Source organism: Lagenorhynchus albirostris, chromosome X (genome assembly GCF_949774975.1).
Source record: "Lagenorhynchus albirostris chromosome X, mLagAlb1.1, whole genome shotgun sequence".
Taxonomy (NCBI): domain Eukaryota; kingdom Metazoa; phylum Chordata; class Mammalia; order Artiodactyla; family Delphinidae; genus Lagenorhynchus; species Lagenorhynchus albirostris.
In genome coordinates, this window is record NC_083116.1 from 28,163,313 (window position 1) to 28,179,340 (window position 16,028).

The following is a 16,028-nucleotide window of genomic DNA, read 5'->3' on the forward strand; positions in this document are numbered from 1 at the left end:
TTAATAGCAAAAGTCTGGCTGTTTTCTTTATTACTGTTAGTGGCTACTATATTTTAACAAGGATGTCGCAACTAAGACTCGGTGCAGCCAAAATAAATAAATAAATATTTTTTAAAAACCCCAAACAAACACGGATGTCTTTTTTTTTTTCCTACTGGAGTTTGGAATATATTGATTACCTCAGACTTTCCATTTATGCTGAAGGATGAAGTAAGATCTATGGCGTTTTTTTTTAAGGTGTTGATACAGAAAGGGTTATTTTTTTTTTAGAGTTATGATTTAGAATTTTTTTTCCCTTACAGCCTTAACTTGTTCACAAAGTTAATTCATCTTCCACTATAAAAACAAAACAAAGCTTCTCTATTTTGTGTGCCTCCTGTACTCTCTCATCCCCTGTATGAATAAGTTCTAATTGATAATTTTAATGTATTGGTTTCTTTTTTCTCACAGCAGCATGTGCTAACTTTAGAGGCTAGTGGCCCTGAAGTATCATCAGTCAGATGGCTGCCTGGCCAGAGCTGGACCAGGATTGTTCTGTAAATTTGTTGATCTTGATACAGACTTATATCCCTGTAGGGACCTCTAATGGCTCTGGCTACTGGAGTAAGGTACTAGAGGCCACTCCTCCCAGTGTCTGCTTGATTGGCTAGGCTATTGAATTGTCCTTTGATTTGGAAGCACACTGTTGTATTTCTCTAGTGTCCAAATGGCTGCTTTGCACTCCTGTTATTAGCATAAGGCAGATGTTTATTTTATCAAACTATTTTATCTCTATATAACTAAAAAAGAAAAGTTTCCCAAAGATCTGCCTTCACTTTTAAAATGTTCCTTGGATTGGGACTTCCCTGGTGGCGCAGTGGTTAAGAATCCGCCTGCCAATGCAGGGAACATGGGTTCGAGCCCTGGTCCGGGAAGATCCCACATGCCGCGGAGCAACTAAGCCCGTAGGCCACAACTACTGAAGCCCATGTGCTTAGAGCCTGTACTCCACAACAAGAGAAGCTACTGCACCTCAAGAAGAGTAGCTCCCGCTCACCGCAACTAGTGAAGGCCTGTGCGCAGCAACAAAGACCCAACACAGCCAAAAATAAATAAATTTTAAAATGTTCCTTGGATTAAAAAATTAAGCCTAAACCTTAAATAAAGTTAGTTATTGCATCCAAGGATTAGGTCCCCATCTACCTCTTAGCACAATGCAGATGCTCACCACTGTATTGCTGCCATTAACTGATGCCAGAACTCTTTGCCGATAAGTGAAGTTGGAAATTTTTGTTTTTTTTTAAAAAAAGAAAATTCATCAACATCTTTCTTTACTATCTTTATATGCAGTGCATCTCAAAAGCATATATTCCAAACTGGAGTAGAAATAGATTGCTCAACTACATTTCCCTTAGAACTCTCTGGTTCTGACTTGTAGACTCAAGCTCTCCTCTCTTTGCTAAGTATATAAAGAATGTTTCCTTTTAAAATGTTCTCCTTTGAAAACAATTGCTTATTTGTTATTTGGTCAAAATGATGGCATCATAAAGAACAGTGGCTTTGTTTCAAAAAATATTTTTGAGATGATTGTCTAAAAGCCAGATTATTTAAATCAGCTTGTGACCTTGCTAGGTATATGGATTGGAAAATTCAGATACATTCAAAATTATGGGTTCATTTAAAAGTTTTCTACTTTTGGGGTAGGAGACTAACATCACTAATTCTTCATTGGGTATCATGGTTTTATCTTAGATAATTAGCAAACATGTTTTAATTCTTTGAGAATTAAGATTAATTGAAATATAAAATATTAACAGAGGGTTCAAACAATAACTGCTTCAACTCCAATAAAATACAGGAAGCCCAAAATCTATGAACTGAGTGTTCAATAAGCTTTGCTCACTGAGTTCATTTTTATTGTCAGTACAACAGGGGGGTCAAATAGTAGGACTTTGAACTCATAAAGAATTGTTTTTACCTAAGCTTCTTTGGAAGAACTGATGCCTGCTGCTACCTAAAGTTTTGTATATATCAATATAGTAAACTAATTAATACCTACAAAATAAATACTGTGGTACTCCTGTTTGATCTGATGTGTGTGAATTTTAGATTGATGGATTAAAATATAATAAAGATCATACAATCTATATCACTATGGATAACTTCATTTTTATTCCATGTTCTCAGTCTTAAGAGCTTGGATTGATTTATAAAATCTAAGTTCCTCAAATTATTGTCTTTTGAATTGTCAGTAGGACTCATATGATCTCATAGGTCTGCAAATTAACCAAGTGCCGTCATTAAGAAGGCATTAGAACCTTTAATGCAGACATTTCAAATATGGGGGCCTATGTAGTCATGAAAATTACAAGAAAGTATTGAAAATAAAATATGGAAATCAAATTTAAGAGCTTCATAATAAATGTACTTTGAGCATATTATGTCTGCATTGATATAATGTACTCACTGTTGAAGTTCATTCCATTCTGAGCAAGATACACCTCAGGGATATGACGGGCTGAGAAGGAGCTATCCATTTTCTGAAAATTCCTTATAACCCAGCCTAATGCTTAAATGTTATATGATTGGATTAAATGACATACATTCCTTTTTACATAAGAGACATTTTTGGTGGGAGAAGGAATTGAACTTTGGATCTCTCCACAGTTCCTGAGTAACAGGGTTTCATTTTCTGATAAATGTTTAGTGGCTTCTAATTCAGTCCAAAAATGGCCTTACCTTGCGTTTGTGGGACTGGGGAGGGGGTTCTCAATAGAACCTGTCTTGTCTCAGCTTTGCTGAATATATTGCGCAACTCTGCACCTCATAGAGCCTCTGAAAGAAGCACTTTAAGATTATTGATAGCAAGTAGAGTGGTTCTATGTATGTTGCCATGTATCTAAAAAGTCAACTTGGAGGTCCATCTTTTTAAATTCAGTGTGTACACTGTAATGCTAGAACTGCCTAATTCTAAGGAAACGTTGCGCTTTCTCTTTGCTTTTATTGTCTGTATGTATTTTGATGGCAGTTGTAAATTTGAGTTCCTCTCTTTCAAGAGATAATGAACAGGAGAAATCTTGGTATACAATACATTTTTAGTAGGAAAATGCAGCTATAGTTTTATTTGTTTATTTTATCATTTTTTATTTATTATTATCTTTGGCTGCGTTGGGTCTTCGTTGCTGCGCGCGGACTTTCTCTAGTTGCGGCGAGCGGGGCCTACTCTTTGTTGCGGTGTGCGGGCTTCTCATTGCAGTGGCTTCTCTTGTTGCGGAGCACGGGCTCTAGGTGTGCGGGCTTCAGTAGTTGTGGCTCGCGGGCTCTAGAGCGCAGTCTCAGTAGTTGTGGCGCACGGGCTTAGTTGCTCCGCAGCTTGAGGGATCTTCCCGGACCAGGGCTTGAACCCTTGTCCCCTGCATTGGCAGGCGGATTCTTAACCACTGTGCCACCAGGGAAGCCCTATAGTTTTATTGAGCAGTTACAATGCTGTGCACTTTACACACATTTCATTTAATCCTCATAGCAACTCTCTGAGGTTGGGCAGTATCATTCCCAGTTTACAGAGGAGGTAACTGAGGCTTGAGTTGGTTACTTAACAAAAGTCCCACAAAGAGTAAGTAACAAAACTGACATTTGAGCCCAGCTCCGTCTGCCTTCAAGGACCATACTCTTAACCACTATGCATCCTGGCTGCTAAGAAGCAAAAGATTTTTAAAAAACCGTGTACCTTACATTAAATGGTTACAGAAATCTGACTTCTGTACTCTTCTGTCCTACATGTAGTTACCCTGTAAATGTTCTTCCGTATTCTTAAAATAACTTTAGTTTTGTCCAGCCCACTTGAAGCAAGGACGGATGCTGTGGCAGCATGCCTTCTGAAAGATCAAACCAAGGCCAGTTTGTGCTGTACCTCATTAGTAATGTTAAGCCCTGAATGTCACTCTTTTTTTCAGAGTAGCTTCATCTAGTTATTCTGATCACGTATCATTATCATTCTGCCCTCAAACTGTTCTGCACCATGAATCATTTTGACTGTGCATTAGTGTGTTTAAGAGACTAAATGGAACTGTCTCTCTCCTCACTTTACCTAAATTAATGCCATCTCTACCCCCCAGCCGTCCCCCAGCCTTAAGTGCAGTGTAGCCATGACACTCGGCAATCCTTGCTAGGTGGTTGTGAGCCCCAATACGCAGTTCCTACTCTTAGATCTAGAGCCTTTTTGAGAGGATTTCAAGAAATCCTTATCCACATACTTAAAGTTTCCAACTATAATCTGCAGCACTTCCCCCTCCCACCTCATTTACCCTCCTGTACTCGCTTCTCTCCAGCCATAATGGCCCTCTTGCTACCCCTCAAAGACCCTAAGGGTGCCCTCACTTCAAGGCCCTTGCGCTTGCTCTGCCTTCTACCTGGAAAGATATTCCCCCAGCTATCCTCATGGCTCACCCTCTAATCCCATGCAGGTCTCTTCAAATGTCACCTAGTCAGGGCAGCATTCCCTGTGCACTCTGTCTAATAGAGCACTCCCTGCCCCCACCACTTCCCATCCCCCTTACTCTGTTTCACTTCTGTTACTTACCACCTCTTACCATCTGACATACTATATACTTGTTAATCTGTATTTCATGTTTGTCTCCTACTAGAAGGTAAACTTCATGAGAGCAAGAATCTTTGCTGTGTTTACTAGTCCGTCCCAGTCCCTAGAACAGTGCCTGGCACATAGTTCACACTGAAGAAATATTTGCTGATGGATGAGTGGTCATCTTGTGTAATAGCTAAACACTTATTAAGCACTTTCTACCTTATTTCATCAAATCTAAGATGCCATCAGTTGTAAGATAAATACTGCCAATTAAACTGTGAGAGACCTACTGGTTTCAAAAATGTGAAAAAAGTACATCTTTTTTTTTTTCCTTTTTGGCCACACCACGCAGCATCTCAGTTCCCCAGCCAGGGATTGAACCCGGGCCACGGCAGTGAAAGCCTGGAATCCTAACCACTAGGCCACCAGGGAACTCCCAAAAATGTATGTCTTAGAGTTGATATGTACCAGGCACTGTGGAGAGTGCTGTATGTGGATTATAACACCATTAATCCATTGAATGCATTTGGGATTCAGACCCAAGTGGTCAGAGCCAATGCCTTTCAGCACGCTACCATTACAACCTCCTTTTAGTATGACATACTGCTTCTTGTGTCATTTTCAATTCCAAAAACAGAAGTCTGTATCTGTGGTGGCTATGATTTTCAGTTTTAAAGCAGACAGAATTTTTAATAGTCACGTTTCCTTCTTTTAAATGCTACATAGCTTAGGATGGCAGGTATATCAGAAAAGAATTTGAATCCTGGCTCTTAACACGCAGCACAAGTTACTTAACTTCTCTAAGCCTAGGTTTCTACATCTGTAAGATGAAGGTGGTACTACTACCTATCTTGTAGGGTTTTAAAGGGAATTAAATAAGATAATGCCACCAAATATACATAGTAAGCAATAAGCGTGAGCTTTTTTTTATTATATAGATTGGAATCTTCTTCCTAAAGATGATAGGTGTCAAATGTTTAGATAAGATCATGGAAGGAGGAAGTGAAGAGAAAGAATAGGGCTGAGATTAAAGACTTAAGGAACAGAAACCTACTCAAACTAGGTTAAAAAAAAAAGAGGAATGGGACTTCCCTGGTGGCACAGTGGTTAAGAATCCGCCTGCCAATGCAGGGGACATGGGTTTGATCCCTGGTCCGGGAAGATCCCACATGTCACAGAGCAACTAAGCCCGTGCGCCACAACTACTGAGCCTGCGCTCTAGAGCCTGAGAGCCACAACTACTGAGCCCACGTGCCACAACTGCTGAAGCCGCGTGCCAGGAGCAGGTGCTCACAAGAGAAGCCACCGCAATGAGAAGCCTGTGCACCACAACGAAGAGTAGCCCCCGCTCGCCACAATTAGAGAAAGCCCGCGTGCAGCAACGAAGACCCAATGCAGCCAAAAATAAATAAATAAATTTATTTTTAAAAAAGGAATGAATTATGAAGTGATTGGATAAGCCTCACAGAATCCAACTGAAGGAAGTACATCTGGGACTCAAAGGAGTAGAGTTAAATTATAAAGCTTCAACTGAGAATAAACAGGTGATAACTACCAAGAAAGTTTAGAAAAAAATAAATGAGTGATAACTTGTACTGCATTTATTAAGATGTGCTATAAAGCTAGGATCAAATGTTAGATGGATATAATAATAGACCAACAATTTAATGGACAACACACACACACAGTGTGTGTGTATTTGGTATTTGATAAAGATGTTCTTTTCAGATCAATGGGGAAAGAATGGAACATTGAAAAATGATGCTGAGATACTAGGTTGATTATTTAGGGGAAAAAATACATTGAGACTTACCTCATAAATACCAAAATAAATTCAAGGATGATTAAGGAGTTAAATTTTTAAAAACTGTAAAAGATACAGAATCAAATATAGATGGTTGTATCTTATCTCAGAATAAAGGCCTTCCTAATAAAAGAAAAAGAAGAAATGACAGGGAAAAGATTTCAATATATAAGAAGTTAATACTTCTGACTATCAAAATGCCACCACACACAAATTTAAAGATAAACAACAAACAAGGGAAAATACTTGCATCTTAAGTATGACAAAGGGTTAGGTTAATATCGTTACTATCAAATAAATACAAAAGAAGATGAATATTCCATGAGTACACTGGAATAAGGACATGAATAGCTAAGTCATGACAGAAGAAATACAAATGGATAAGCAATTTGAAAAAATACTCCATCTTTCTAATCAGCAAAGAAATATAAATCAAAACAAGATATCTTTCAAATTGGTTAAAGATATTTTAAATGATTATATTTACTCTTGGGCACAGTACAGAAAACTCTGCACACTAACCCAGTGTTGAGTATGAAATGAAAATTTGGAAACAATCTAAATGCCCAATGAGATAGAACAGCTTAAATAAATTGAAACATTGACATGACAGCACGTTACACGGCCATTTAAAGTCACATTTTCAAATAATTCAAATATGAGACAATATTCGTGTCTTACTGTTAAGTGAGAAACAAATGTAGGAAAGAAGTATGTACCATTTTTCTGTTTTGGTAAATAAATCTATATCTATGTATCTATATCTATAACTGCTCCTCCGCCATCCAAGAAGTGCTTCTCCCAATCCCTATACTTTCCCCCATGCGGGGTGCGGAGCCCACCACAGAAAGGATCCAGATTTGAGCCACTACTTTCACAGTTGAGGAGGCTACAAAAAAGTATGTACCATATTGTGTCTTGGTATATATGTATGTGGGTATATATATGCATATGTGTGTGTATATAAAGTAAATACATTAAAATATAAACAGCAGTTGCCTCCAGGTTTTGGGATTGTGCATGGTTTTAATTGCTTTTCCTACTTCTTGTTTTGGTGAATCTAGTTTACTTTGACAGTCAGAAAGGCCCTCAGGAAAATGATTTCCCAAGAGAGTGGGTTTTAATCTCCTTGGTTCTCTCTTGCATCCTGCTTATAAATAAGAGTTGGCTCTGTGAGAAGACAAAGCCTCCACTCCTACCATATATCAGGGCTCTGCCCTCATTTGAAACTTGTTTTTATCAAAGGAAACTTTTTATTTGACACTGCTCATTAGTCTGGTTAGCTGCCCTTTGCCATGCATCAGGCACAGCTCTCTCACCCACAGAGGGATGCAGAGGCACACCTATTATCGATCGGTCTTTTGTTGCCTCCTGTGACACCTGAGGTGCTTCTCCCAATCCCTAAACTTTACACTTGCTGCCTGCAGAGGCCCCCGCAGGAAGGGTCAGCTTGGAGCCCACTACTTCTGCAGCTGAGTGAGACGAATGGGAGTGGAAGTGTTGATGGAAAGGGGCTCGGTGGAGGTGGGGCAGGGAACGTGGCAGCCACCGCATGCTGCCTCAGCCTTCTGCATCTCTGTCTCTGCAGCTTTCACCAGGCTGACACCCCTAGAAGCCATGTCCACACTCCTTCCAGCACCTTCTTTTCTAGCACCAACACTCCACAGCGACCAAGCCTGACTCTTTTGCCATCTCCACTCAACTTCCCTCTCCACCAGACGGCCTATGATTCAGAGTCCTTCCATTATCGTCAATTATATCCACCAAGGTATTGACAGACCCTGTTAACTGCTGTTAATTGGTAAGGGTACAAGGTTGAGGCTCTGTGATATAGTAGAAAGGGCATGGAGTTTGGTGTCAGGCAGACTGGGGTTAGAACCCAGGCTTCACCGACTCCCAACTGAATGACTCTGGGTAACTTATTGAGTTGCCACATTTGTAAAAATGGGAGTAAAATATCCTCCTTGAAGAACTATTGATAGCTATCTATTATACTTATACTTTCCAGAGCTGTGATGGTCACCAATGGGATAATGGCCATACAGTGTCACATAGTACGTACTCAGTGGTATGAGAAGGCACACAGTGGGCATCCTTTATACCCATTACCCCATCATCACAGAGAAGAACCCTAACGGTGGGGGAGGGGAGCCAATACTTTTGGGGAATCCGAGAAATTCACTAGTTTGTTTTCGGTCACACAGCTAGTGAATGGTAGAGCAGATGTATGAAGCCAGTCTCTCTGGCTCCAAAGCCCAGGCTCTTAAACAACTTGCTGCCTTTACCTGCATGTGCCCAGCCTAGAACAAAGGGATGACTGACAGCCAACCTCAGTGATTCTGGCCAAAGATTCATGCAGGTTGCTATGAAAAAAGTCAGCCCTGAAATATTAGGTGATCACACTGAGCTATGGAAGAGTTGTGCCTGGGCTGTCTGCTTTCATACAGGTCTACAGACGTTCCAATGGACATCAGAGTGTGTTGTGAAGCCCTAAATGAACCAACCATACCGAGATCCAGGGTGATTTGTTCACACTACACTAGGGGTTACAAAGGTCCTCAAACTTTAGTAAGCACCAGAAACACCTGTTAGGCCTCACCTCCCACAACTTCCCGAGTCAGGAGGTCTGAGGTGGAGCTTGAGAATTTGCATTTGTAATAAGTTTCCAGGTGATCCTGATGCTGCTGGCTCAGAAACCATGCATTGAGAACTGCCAGATTAAAATGTACTATAATATTCCCAAGTCTCATCTGTGTCCCATCCTCCCAAAATTCCAGGGAGCTATCAGCATACACAAGTGTATCACAAAGCCATTCTCCAACCCAGAAAGCCTAGCTTTGGGTTGAAGTCCCTGATGGTCCCCTTCCTACCCAGCGCCCTCCCGAGTTACCCAGGCCTCCTGGTAATCAGGACTCCGAGGGAAGAGAGAATGCTGGTGGGTCAGGTTCACGTCTGTTCTCTGCCCCTTCCCTGTCTCTACACCAAGCAGGTAGCCAGACTCTACCCGCCTTTGCCTCAGGGAACATTTGTCTTGTTAGCTGACTGTCTAAGCCTGGCTGTTCTCCAGAATCCTGAGCACCTTGATGGGATTATGCATAGGAGGGAGGGGGCAGTGCCTTGCAGGGCAGAAATGCAGGGGGGAAATTTCTGCTCAAGGGACCTCTGGGATACAGGGCCTCAGGGAAATGGCTTCTTGGTGCCTGTAGGGAGGCTGGACACCAGGCATTAGGGCTCCCAGCCTAGGCAGAAGCCCCCTCCTCACCTCACCTCTCGTGCCCCACGGGCCCAGGAGTAGCTGAGATGCCCACCTTCAAGGAACCATGGGGACTTGGACAGTGAGGGGAGCAGGGACAATCAATGGATTGACGACCCTGTAGAATACCCTCTGCCCTCCCATTCTTGAGTAACTCACAGGAAGAGGAGGGCCCCTTCAATAGTGAATGAGATTGGATTTTCTGTCACCTCAGTGGGATGGAGGGAAGATGCAGATTCAAACTGCCGCTTCTGAGCAAACCTGCCCCGAGGTACACACTACACAGAAGACACAGCAAGTAAGTGCACACTCTTTATTACTAGTTAGGATCAGAAAACCTCTGACAAATGTTGAGCTTGGTGAATGGGGATCTCCTGGGGGAACTCAAGGACACTTTTTGTTCAGCCTGGAGGCTGACCTAACTTCTCAGCCCCTGGGCTCGACCCTGGCTCCCCGTGGCTTGCAGCAGCTGCCTCGGGGGAGCAGAGAGCCTGCAGAGAACACACCAAGTGGAAGAGAAAGGCCCAGGGGCATTGTCAAGACTTAGGGTGCTTGTCCCAGTCCAGTTCTATTTTTAATCCAGTAGGTACTCCCAAGGGAAGCACCATCCATAGCATAATGCCTGTCCTTGGAATCCATTTCATTCTTCATCTACTCTTGATTGGAAAGGGGCTCGGGATGGGGGCAGCCTGAAGCTGAGGGTTCGAGTGTGTAGCCAACACTCTCCCAAAGCATTGTCTTTCTTAAAGACAGTGCAGTCGTCTTTCAGACAACTGAGAAAATAGCTGTCCCTCTCAAGGGGGGAAATCAGCAGGAGTATGAGAAAAGTCCTCCTGTACTTTTGTGAGGCTACATTCCCAATATATGCCCCTGCTCATTCATTTCCACGGGGATTAATGTGATGAGCAGTTCAGTCATTCAAATCCTTCCATGAAAGTCTCTTTGACATTGCCCCCAGAATCGTAGAAATGGATCTTGACTTTATTTCAATTGGGTTTACCCTAAAGCCATACTATGTGTAAGGCAAAGAAGTCACTCCTGATATAATTTGTACGCCAAATTAGGCTCTCTCCTGTCATCTAACCAAACTTATCCAACTGAGTTAAAATGTGTGTACCAGATAATAACATACAATAGTAGTTCCTAGCACATAATAGACAATCAGTCACTATTTGTTCGATGAATTAATGAATGCAATTTGACAAACTTTCTGTAACCCCTACAGTTTAATACTACCCTCCCACCCCCCTCTTTGAAAATCTGCTATGTCTATCTCTTGTCCCCAACAGAAGCATTAAGTTTAACAAAATTTGTCTGCCCTCCCGTGTTGCAAGATGTGTGCCAGAATGTTTCCTTTTCTCTGATACTCTTTACCTCCAGCCAGTTGAGATCTCACTGAGGTGAAGGTTGCTGAGAGCCAGAAGGGTATTTCCTAAGGATTCACACACTGGGAGCTGGACCTCCTTCAGCTTCACACGAAGTTCCTGGAGCTTAGAGACACAAAGAACAGGCCCAAACCAATGAATGTTATAAAAACAAATCAAGAAACAAATATGAACACTGCCGCAGAATACAGCATAACAATAGCGTTCTCAAGGAAAAGCAGTGTTCCTAGAATAAAGTGTATCTTATGTTCTAAGAGCATGGTTATTCTCAGCCAAAGACCTGGTATTATGGGAGAGAGGAAGTTAGAAGAATACAGAAAGGAGAAAAAGAGAAGGTTTAATCACATCAGCCTCTCGAGGGTGTCAACCAATCGGTAGCAGCCATCCAAAGTCTACCAACCTGTGAACTTAAATGCAATTGGAGAAATTTTCCTTTAAAGGATTAATTAACATATTCAATAGAATCTCATCTTCCTTTAAAACAATACACATTGTATACACACATATACATATACATGTATAATATGAAAGTGGGAGAAAGAGATCCATATGTAGAAACAGATATATTATGTTATATCTGTTATTGCTTGATGGTAGGATAATGAAAATTTTTGTTTGATGGATTTTCAAATTTTTTATGATGTAAATAAAAGAGTTAGTTTTTGAGCAGAAGAGGGCCTCCAGAAATTGATTTCTCTTTAGACTATGTGTCCATTCTTTTTCTACATCCCATCCCTGAATTTAATGAGGAGCTTGTTTTGGCCAAGACTTTCCACCTCACTTAGTATCTAGATTTTCTGGCATTTATTGCAAGGCAAGTATCAGGAAAAATTAATCCCACTCTATACCTTAGGCAGTCCCAATCCCTCCTCCTGAGGTCTGGGGCAGGTTTCTCCTCTTGCTGGGGTTTAAAGGCTTTCTTACCTCTGGTGGCCTGGGCGTCTGTTCCTGAGGTTGTTGCTTCATTGGGTCTTCTTGGCTCCAGCTGTGCCCCGAGGGATTTACGAAGTGGGGGCCTCACAGGACCTTCCTCTTGGCCTTGGATCCTCAGGTCCCACTGCAGGGCTACCTCCTCCTGGGACACGACTGCAGGCTGCATGCCAGGTTGGTAGATCCCCCCAGCAGGCATCTGGTGTGGGAATGCTGCTGCTGCGGCTGCTGCTTCTGCTTTTGAGACTACCCTAGGTGCGGGAGGTGGTGGGTATGGGAATGGCATGTGTAACGGCATGGGAGGAGGGGGCTGAACAACGTGGGGCCAGGAACTCGGGGGTAGCGGCACGTAAAGCACACCACCTGCCGAGGCATTCTGGGCCTCCTCCATCTGCCTGCGCTGCGACATCGAGACCAGCAACGTGTTTCGCTCCTCTGGGGTCAGGGGCCACATGTCAGCCCAGAGCTGCTGGGCTTCAGACCGGGATACGAACTCCTGAGGCTGCATCTCGGCCTGGAGCAGCTGCTTACGCAGGGCCTCGTGCTCTTTCAGCATCTGCTGCAGGTAGCTGCGGGTGCAACGCAACCGCCTGACAATCGCCTCGCGTGCCTCGCGCGCCTCGCGCGCCTCGCGCTCGCGCAGGCGCTGCAGCTGAGAGGTCAGAGCCCAGGTGGCCGTCTCCCGCTGCCCCACCTGCTCCTGCAGCCGCTGGACCTGGCGGGCCTGCTGATCCTGGTGCCTCGTGGCCACACGCACGCTCAAGGCCAGCACACTCCAGGCGCAGGCCCTCTTGATGGCCAGTGGTACCTACAGGTTGGCCAGGATGGACTGCAGCTCGTCCTCGATCTCGTTCCAGGGCCGTGAGCGGAAGGTCAAGTAGAAGTCTGGGCCGCCTCCATTACTGAGCACCTCTTCGTTGATGAACATAACTACCTCGTTGTGGCGGAAACCGCTGCTGGGGTCTCTGAAGTCCACGGCCATGGCCGCCGTGGCCTCGTCGGCAGAGCCACTGCCTCTGTGGTGAGCGGTGGCCCTCAACCGATCCGCCTCTCTGCTCCTCACTCAGTCCTCCTTCAGCCCTAGCTCAGTCCTGGCCTCCTCCTCAGCCTCCTTCCCCTCTCACCCGTGAGTTCTCCTAACAAAGAGTGAAGCCACCCACTCGCCATACCAAACCCCCTCAGGGCGATGAGCTAGCACTTCTGAGATGTGGGCTCCGACTCACGCCGCAAAGCATGTTGGGAACCACCGTACTCTACCCAGCGGCCCCTGTTGGGCGGGCAAGTTGGGTGACTGCTCCAGGGTCCACCTGGGACGCGCTCTCCTTGGCACAGAACCTCCTACAGGGCAGGCTGGCTGGTGACTGTGCTCCCAGGGACCGCAGTGCGCCTCACAATGATTCTCGTTTCCAAGAGCTTCTGAAGGACGGCACCTGGATACGGCGCAACAAATTTCAAACCCGGAAGTCAGGTGAGTGGGCGTGGGGGGGTTCTTTTGGTTCAGCTCCCTCTCGCTTAACTGTCAGCTGCTATCTCAAACTTTCTATATGGTCTCAAGCTGTCTGCTCTCTTACCTCATCCTAAAGCAGACAACCTTGGAGTTCGTCTCATCAAGAAAATCAAGTTGCTGAGCCATGAAGCCCCTCAGTTTTCCTTGCTAAACCCTACCTTCATGCTCTAGATCCCAGTCCCTCCTATTCCATTTCCTCAGGGACTTCATTACATCTTATTTCCCCTGTATTTCCTGCCTCTCTGCCGCCCCTCCCCCCTCCTGTGCTACTGGATATTTTTCTCCCAGAGGGTAAACCTGTTCAAGTTCTCTCTGTACTTGGAATAATTTCCTCCCTCTAACCCAAGTCCTGGCCTTTCTCTCTTCTCATTAGAGAATAGTCTACACTATGTCCACTTTACTGTGCTCCCTTAACCCTTCAACCTGCTGCACTTTGGTTTTCATCCCCCAAAACTTCAGTGAAAATTCTCTGATAAGGTCACCAGCAGTCCCTACCTCAGTACAAAAGCGAGTGGATACTTTGAAAGTTAGTTTTCACGTGATTTTTCAGTAGGGTTTGATTCTCTTTCCCATTCCGTCCTTGACACTCAATACTGTCTTGGTTTCTGTGACATCAAATTCTTCTGATGTTCCTCCTATTCCTCTGGCTTATCTTTCTGTTTCTTTGAACTATTTATTCTTCTTCTTCCCACAGCTCCAAAGTTAGTATTTTCCCAGTTTTGTCTTCAGACCCCTCCTCTTTTCATTCTATATGTTCTCCTTGGATGAGCTTATTCACTCCTATAATTTTATTTTACTTTTACTTTTTTCCTCTGGGCTTCAATTCCATCAGCTGTAAAATGGGAATATAGGACCTACTTTATAGGGTTGTGAAGATTAAATATGGTAATCTATAAAGTGTTTATAATATGTTAATTCTTATTGCAATGATTAGATAGTTGCTGCTAAGAGAAGTCATAATAGTGGTGGTGTGGAGTCATAGTTCTAACAGTCTGTGCCCAATCACAGCCCCAGATCCTGTCTGGTTATATTATACACACACACACACACACACACACACACACACACACACACACACACACACATACATATATATGTAGAGAGAGAGTTAATTTACAAAACTATATTAGTTTCAGGTGTACAACATAGTGATTCAAAATTTCTATAGATTATACTCCATTTATAGTTATAAAATATTGGCTATGTTCCCTGTACTGTACAATATATCCTTATAGCTTATTTTATACATAGTAGTTTGTACCTCTTGATCCCCTACTCATATCTTTCCTTTCCCCCTTCCCTCTCCCCACTGGTAAACACTAGTTTGTGGTCTATATCTGTGAGTCTGTTTCTTTATTGTTATATTCACTAGTTTGTCTTATTTTTTAGATTCCACATATAAGTGATAATATGCAGTATTTGCCTTTCTCTGTCTGACTTATTTCACTAAGCGTGATACCCTCCAGGTTCACCTATGTTGTTGCAGATGACAAAATTTCATTCTTTTTTATAAGTGAGTCATATTCCTGTGTGTGTGTGTGTGTGTGTGTGTGTGTGTATGTGTATCTCAGATCTTCTTTATTTTTTAAGATTTTGTTTGTTTGTTTGATGTGGACCATTTTTAAAGTCTTTACTGAATTAGTTACAGTATTGCTTCTGTTTTATGTTTTGGTTTTTGGGCCCTGAGGCATGTGGGATCTTAGCTCCCTGACCAGGGGTTGAACCTGCACCCCCTGCATTGGAAGGCAAAGTCTTAACCACTGGACCACCAGGGAAGTCCATCTCAGACCTTCTTTATCCATTTGTCTGTTGATGGACACTTACGTTGCTACAGTATCTTGGCTATTGTAAATAATTTTAAATAATGCTGCTGTGAACATTGAGGTGCATGTATCTTTTCAAATTAGTGTTTTCATTTTCTTCAGATATATACCAAGGAGTGGAGTTGCTGGATCATATGGCAGTTCCATTTTTAGTTGAGAAACCTCTATACTGTTTTCCACAGTAGCTGCACCAATTTACATTCCCACCAACAGTGTACAAGGGTTCCTTTTGCTCCACATCCTCACCAACACTTGTTATTTGTGGCCTTTTTGATGATGGCCATTCTGACAGGTGTGAGGTGATATCTCATTGTTGTTTTGATTTGCATTTCTCTGATGATGAGTGCTGTTGAACATCTTTTCATGTGCCTGTTTGCCATCTGTATGTCTCCTCTGGAAAAATGTCTGTTCAGGTTTTCTGCCCATTTTTAAATCAAGTTGTTTGTTTTTTTGATATTGAGTTGTATGAGCTATTTATATATTTTGGGTATTAACCCCTTATCAGTCATATCATTTGCAAATATTTTCTCCCATTCAGTAGGTTGTCTTTTCATTTTGCTAGTGGTTTCCTTTGCTGTGAAAAAGCTTTTAAGTTTAATTAGGTCCCATTTATTTATTTTGCTTTCTGTTCTTTTGCATTAGGAGACAGATTCAAAATAATGCTATGATTTATGTCAAAGAGTGTTCCACCTATGTTTTCTTCTAGGAGTTTTATGGTTTTAGGTCTTGCATTTAGGTCTTTAATCCATTTTGAGTTTATTTTTA